Source organism: Globicephala melas, chromosome 1 (assembly GCF_963455315.2).
Source record: "Globicephala melas chromosome 1, mGloMel1.2, whole genome shotgun sequence".
Classification (NCBI taxonomy): domain Eukaryota; kingdom Metazoa; phylum Chordata; class Mammalia; order Artiodactyla; family Delphinidae; genus Globicephala; species Globicephala melas.
In genome coordinates, this window is record NC_083314.1 from 78,435,369 (window position 1) to 78,440,744 (window position 5,376).

The 5,376-nt window shown below is 45.9% G+C and overlaps 1 long non-coding RNA gene across 2 annotated transcripts; it reads right to left on the bottom strand.

Annotated features, from left to right (window-relative positions):
- Positions 1-935: 935 nt before the first annotated feature.
- Positions 936-3,133, bottom strand: LOC132597351 (uncharacterized). 2 transcript variants are annotated; one of them, XR_009563991.1, is made up of 3 exons: positions 3,012-3,133; positions 1,425-1,489; positions 936-1,311 (listed from the first exon to the last, which is right to left on the bottom strand). It is a non-coding gene; the product is annotated as an uncharacterized lncRNA (long non-coding RNA). The 2 variants fall into 2 exon arrangements; XR_009563992.1 differs by lacking the exon at positions 3,012-3,133 and adding an exon at positions 2,297-2,597.
- Between the last annotated feature and the right edge of the window lie 2,243 nt (positions 3,134-5,376).

The window sequence follows — 5,376 nt, forward strand, 5'->3', positions numbered from 1 at the left end:
GGAAGTGTGGCTGGAGGAGGCTGTGCAATGTGGGGCTGAGAATCATGACCAAAGCCTGGCTGTTAATTTAATGTCTGGGAGGCAAAGGCCAGCCTTCTCTCCTTCCTTACCCACCTTTTTCTCCATCCCAGGATAGAATAGTGGCAGTATAGTACTGTGGTTAGAAATGCAGGCTCTCAAGACAGACTGCCTGGATGTATATCCTAGCTTAGTCACTTAATAGCTGTGTGACCTTGGGCTAGTCACCTCACCCATCTGGTCTCAGTTTCTTCCTCCCTGTAAAGTATGGGTAAAGTAGTATCTAACTCACTGGATTATGTGATGATTTAATGAGTTAATTTATGTAAAACTCTTACAAGGTGCCAACAGCTAATTTCAATGTTTTATATAGATTAACTCATTTAATCTTCACACAGCCCGATGAGGTCGATACTATTATTATCCTTATTTTACAGGTGAGGAAACTGAGACTCAGAGAGCGTGAGGTGGGGAGACTATTAGCATATCCTACCCCAAAATGTCAAACCTTCTACAAACATGACAAACTTGGACCTGTTTACCCCGAACCATACAACTCTTCCCCTGAAGAACCAGAACCAAAATCATAGCTCAAAATAATAATAACTTTGGGGCTTCCCTAGTGGCACACTGGTTAAGAATCCACCCGTCAATGCAGGGGACACGGGTTCGTTCGATCCCTGGTCCGGGAAGATCCCACATGCCGCGGAGCAACTAAGCCCGTGCGTCACAACTACTGAGCCCGCGTGCCACAACTACTGAGCCCACGTGCCTAGAGCCCGTGCTCCGCAGCAAGAGAAGCCATCGCAAAGAGAAGCCCACGCACCGCAACGAAGATTAGCCCCGGCTCACCACAACTAGAGAAAGCTCGCGCACAGCAATGAACACCCAACACAGCCAAAAATAATAATAATAACTTTGCCTTTATTATAATTCATAACCATCTGCTAAACACCTCCGCATTTGAGGCTCACTACACCCCTGTGTAAGAGCCAGCACCACCGCTGCTTTTCAGATGAATGCTGAGGTCCGGAGGGGAGGTAGGACTTGGAGAAGCAGACACCGTGGCTCCAGGTCAGAGAGCCTCCACTGGGCCCGAGCAGCCTCCAGCCCACAGGCTGGGCCACAGGGCATCAGGCAGGGGTCAGCAGCCCCACACCCTCCTCTTCCTCATGCCCTGAACAGCTCGTCCTCCGGATGAATCCACACAGTCTCTGCCCAGAGCCCACCGTGGCTGCTCATACCATCAAGAAGGTGAGTGAATTTACAAAAAACCAACTAAGGCTCCAGGGTCTAGAGATGACAGAAAACAAAAAGAAAACCATCACCAAACAATAGCGAAAGAAGTGTTTAGAAGTAATTTTCAAAATAAAAGAGTTTGAATATACAACAAAGTAATGACTTACAAGGATTTTTAATGAAGCATGTCTACTTCTAATCTGATGAGCATCTATCATTAAGTTTTTATAAACTGTGAGAAACAAACAAACAAAATAAAAGAGTTTGGTTTGGAAGACTATAGTTTTCATCTCTAAAAAACTGGACAAAAGAATTGAACCAAAAAGCTATACATAAATTACAAATGGCCAATAAAACATTCTCCTCATAATCAATGAAAAGAATTCAAAACACAGCACTGAGACACCACCAATTAAAGTGGGAACTTTTTAAAATAATAGATATAGGGGTGGGGGGCAGTTGCAGAGGCTGAACGTTCATGGCAGTATAAATTGAACCACCTTTTGAGAGAGCAGTTTGGTCTGTGGTATGTAAGGGCCTTAACGTTATTGATGTTCTTTGACCTCACAGTTTCGTTTCTAGATATTTATTAAGAAAAGTGTATAAAATAGTCACAAAAATAGGTTTAAGAGAATTCATGTGGTGTGTTTTACAAAAGAAAAAGAAAGAGGCAACCCAGAAAGCTAAAGAGGGGAATGATTAAATAAGTAATGTCACCTCCATCCAGTAGAATCCTTTGCTACCACTAAATATGACGTGGAAAAGTTGAAGATTATTTAATGACCTTAAAGAAGTTAATTGTGAAAAGCAGGTAAAAAATAAACAGTATACTGTATACTGTATATAGACTAATCCTCATATTGTAGAAAAGTGTATGTATACAGGGACACTATAATGAAGTGATTAAAAGCCCAGATCCTGAGCCAGAGTGCTTGGGTCTCAGTCTGAAACTGCCCTTAAATGCTGTGTGACCTTGGGCAAGGCAATTAACTGCTCTGTTCCTTGTTTAACTCATTTGTTATAGAAATAATAATGGTACCTTTCTCACTGATGCTGGAAGGACTGAATGAGTTAATAACTGGAACACAGTAAGTGGACCTCCATCAGGTGAATGGCTGGATGGATGCCCTTAACCTCCAAATCAAAAACTGAACTCTGCTCCTCTGGTCATGATATGGGTCCCTGTGGGAGAAAGCACTGTCCAGGGGATATGAGTGACTAGTCTTTTCAACATTCATGTTTCTTGTTATAAATCAATCAACTGAAATCGTGAAGGTCAGTCCTAGTCTCTGGGCTTGGCAAATGTGAGTCTGCCACTCAAGAAGGCTCTCCTCCCAGATTCAGAGCCTGGGGACCTGTGTATGTGTCCTAGCCCCTGTGAACCAGGTCATTTGTTAAGGTAACAAGGCTGCTCCCTCCCTAACATGCCTCTCCTTCTCTCAGGACTTACTGGCCTTCCTCAGTCGCTTAAAGTTTCCACATAGATGCTTCTTTCAAACAATGTGCATGTTATCTTAGAGCCATGAGGGAAAACTTGTGGAATATACACAGGTGCTTGATGGGAATGGAGTTTATTTTTTCACATTCCCTGAGATGGACTCTATTCTCTTTGAAGGATGGAAGACAGCCTTCCACATCATATCAAACAAATTAAAAGGCACCTACAGACCACTTACGTATAATTTTTACTAATTTGGGGGAAAGTTTTAATAATTTTGTTTTTGAAATTATTTATATATAAGTAATACATTTACCTGATTTTAGTTATGATTTCTTTGCAATTACAGTTTGTATTCTTGAGAAAAACTCTATTAAAAATTGCTTAACAGGGCTTCCCTGGTGGCGCAGTTGTTGAGAGTCCGCCTGCCGATGCAGGGGACGTGGGTTCGTGCCCCGGTCCAGGAAGATCCCACATGCCGTGGAGCGGCTGGGTCCATGAGCCATGGCCGCTGGGCCTGCGCGTCCGGAGCCTGTGCTCCGCAACGGGAGAGGCCACAACAGTGAGAGGCCCGCGAACCGCAAAAAAAAAAAAAAAAAAAAAATTGCTTAACAAGTAAGAATTTCTTATGATTACTAAATTTAACAATGCACAAATTTCATGAAGCTTTATTTCTAGATCTATAAACATTTACAGAATTTAATTTTGCACATTTTGTATTTTGGAGCAGACATACATATATCACATATAGGATGACATCTATTTATTTTTGACTCAAACATCTTGTTGGCCTTTGCAAAGCTCAGAAGCCCCAGTGATATGGTTTGTCGCATGTAAAGTATCCTGTCCCCCTGAGTTGAGTACGCAGGGCTGAAGCCCCATTCCAAATGCCCCACAAACCTTTTCCACCAGGTACTTTCCCTTCACGTAGAAAGGCGGTGTACTGCACTGCTGCCCCCTGGTGGTACTGAAGGCTGACGTCTCTAAAGGAGCTTCTGCAGGACATTTGCTTATGCTGGAAAGGGAGATGGTATCAGAAACCCGGACAGGCTCAGTAGTGTGGCACCGGGCACAGCAGCATCTGGAGGAATTGACCCTGAAATCTCAGCAGTGACCCACCCCAGGCTTCTCTGAGCTGCAGGGATGATAGTGGGCGTGTATATGTGTGTCTGTTTGTTGGGGCATGCCCTTCACAGAGCTGCTCCCACTGACAAATGGGCTCCCAGCATCTGGTTTGGGGCAGGCGCTGCCTCATCGCTCTGTAGAGCTAGACCTCTTGCCAGGGCTGTGGCTACACTGGGCAGGGACGGCCCTATGCGTGCCTGATTATCCCACCCGGGGAAAGTGCAGTTCTGGAGCAGCCCATGCGGAGAGGCAGGGAGGTAAACGTCCCTTGGCTCTCCCGCCTCAAGGCAGAAGACAGCTGTCTGTGCACTTCTCCTGGGGCCCCTGAGACCAAGGCTGCAGCCCACCCTTGTCCTAGCCACTCACAGGACCACTCTGGACTCATCTCCCAGGGCTGATTAGGCCACTCGGCTGTGTGTGGAGTGTTCTCAGTGCTCCGCATTTTACACAAGCTACAGGCAATAGATGGTGGTTCCCTTCTCCGCATCTCCAGGAAGTGGGCAAAGTTTGGGTGGAGCAGGAACATCCTATTCTTATGTATTTCCATTTAGCAGAGAGAAAAAAACTATGGAAAAAAAAAGCCAAATGGCTTTGCCTCTACTGTTGCCTGAATGGTGAGAGGCCTGCGGATCCATAAGGCTAGTGATTGTGGAGGGACTGAGGAGAAGGACTGGGACCCGTTGAAAGAGACACGGCTAAACTCTCAAGGCAGCACCACTTCCTATCCATCAGGGCTGAAAGGGGCTCCTGAACCTCCTCTTACAGCACTAAATAGATGACCAGGGGATGAGGCTCCCCATTCCCTGGTGCCACCAGGGTAGCTGAGGCAGTTTTGAGGCCCATGGCTCTGTCTGAAATGTGGAGGAATAGTTGTCCTAGTTTATCTGGGGATTCTCCAGAAGAGAGCTGACATCACAAAGATAAAATGAACCCAGCTCTAATAGGAATGCTTGTTGGGGTCCTGGAGGTCGTTATAGTAATGCAAGCCATTGGAAGCCTGCACCTTCTCTTGGAAAAAAAAGTAAGACCCATTATGGTAATGAGACAGCCTGGTGCCGTTCCAGACCCAGAGTTCTGCTTGGGCTTTGTGTCATCCCTTACTGAGCAGGTAGGAACTCCGTCAATGCATGTTTTTAAATAAATAAGAAAAAAAAATCTTTTTTTTTTTTTTGGCAGAGCTGTGCAGCTTGTGGCATCTTAGTTCCCTGACCAGGGGTTGAACCCAGGCCCTCAGTGGTGAAAGGGTGGAGTCCTAACCACTGGACCGCTGGAATTCCCAAACCCTTTTTTATTATTATTTTATTTATTTATTTATTTATTGCGGTACGCGGGCCTCTCACTGTTGTGGCCTCTCCCGTTGCGGAGCACAGGCTCCGGACGCGCAGGCTCAGCGGCCATGGCTCACGGGCCCAGCCGCTCCACGGCATGTGGGATCTTCCCGGACCGGGGCGCGAACCCGTGTCCCCTGCATCGGCAGGTGGACTCTCAACCACTGCGCCACCAGGGGAGCCCCCAAATCCTTTTTCAAATTTAGAAAATTTCGTTTCAAACCATTA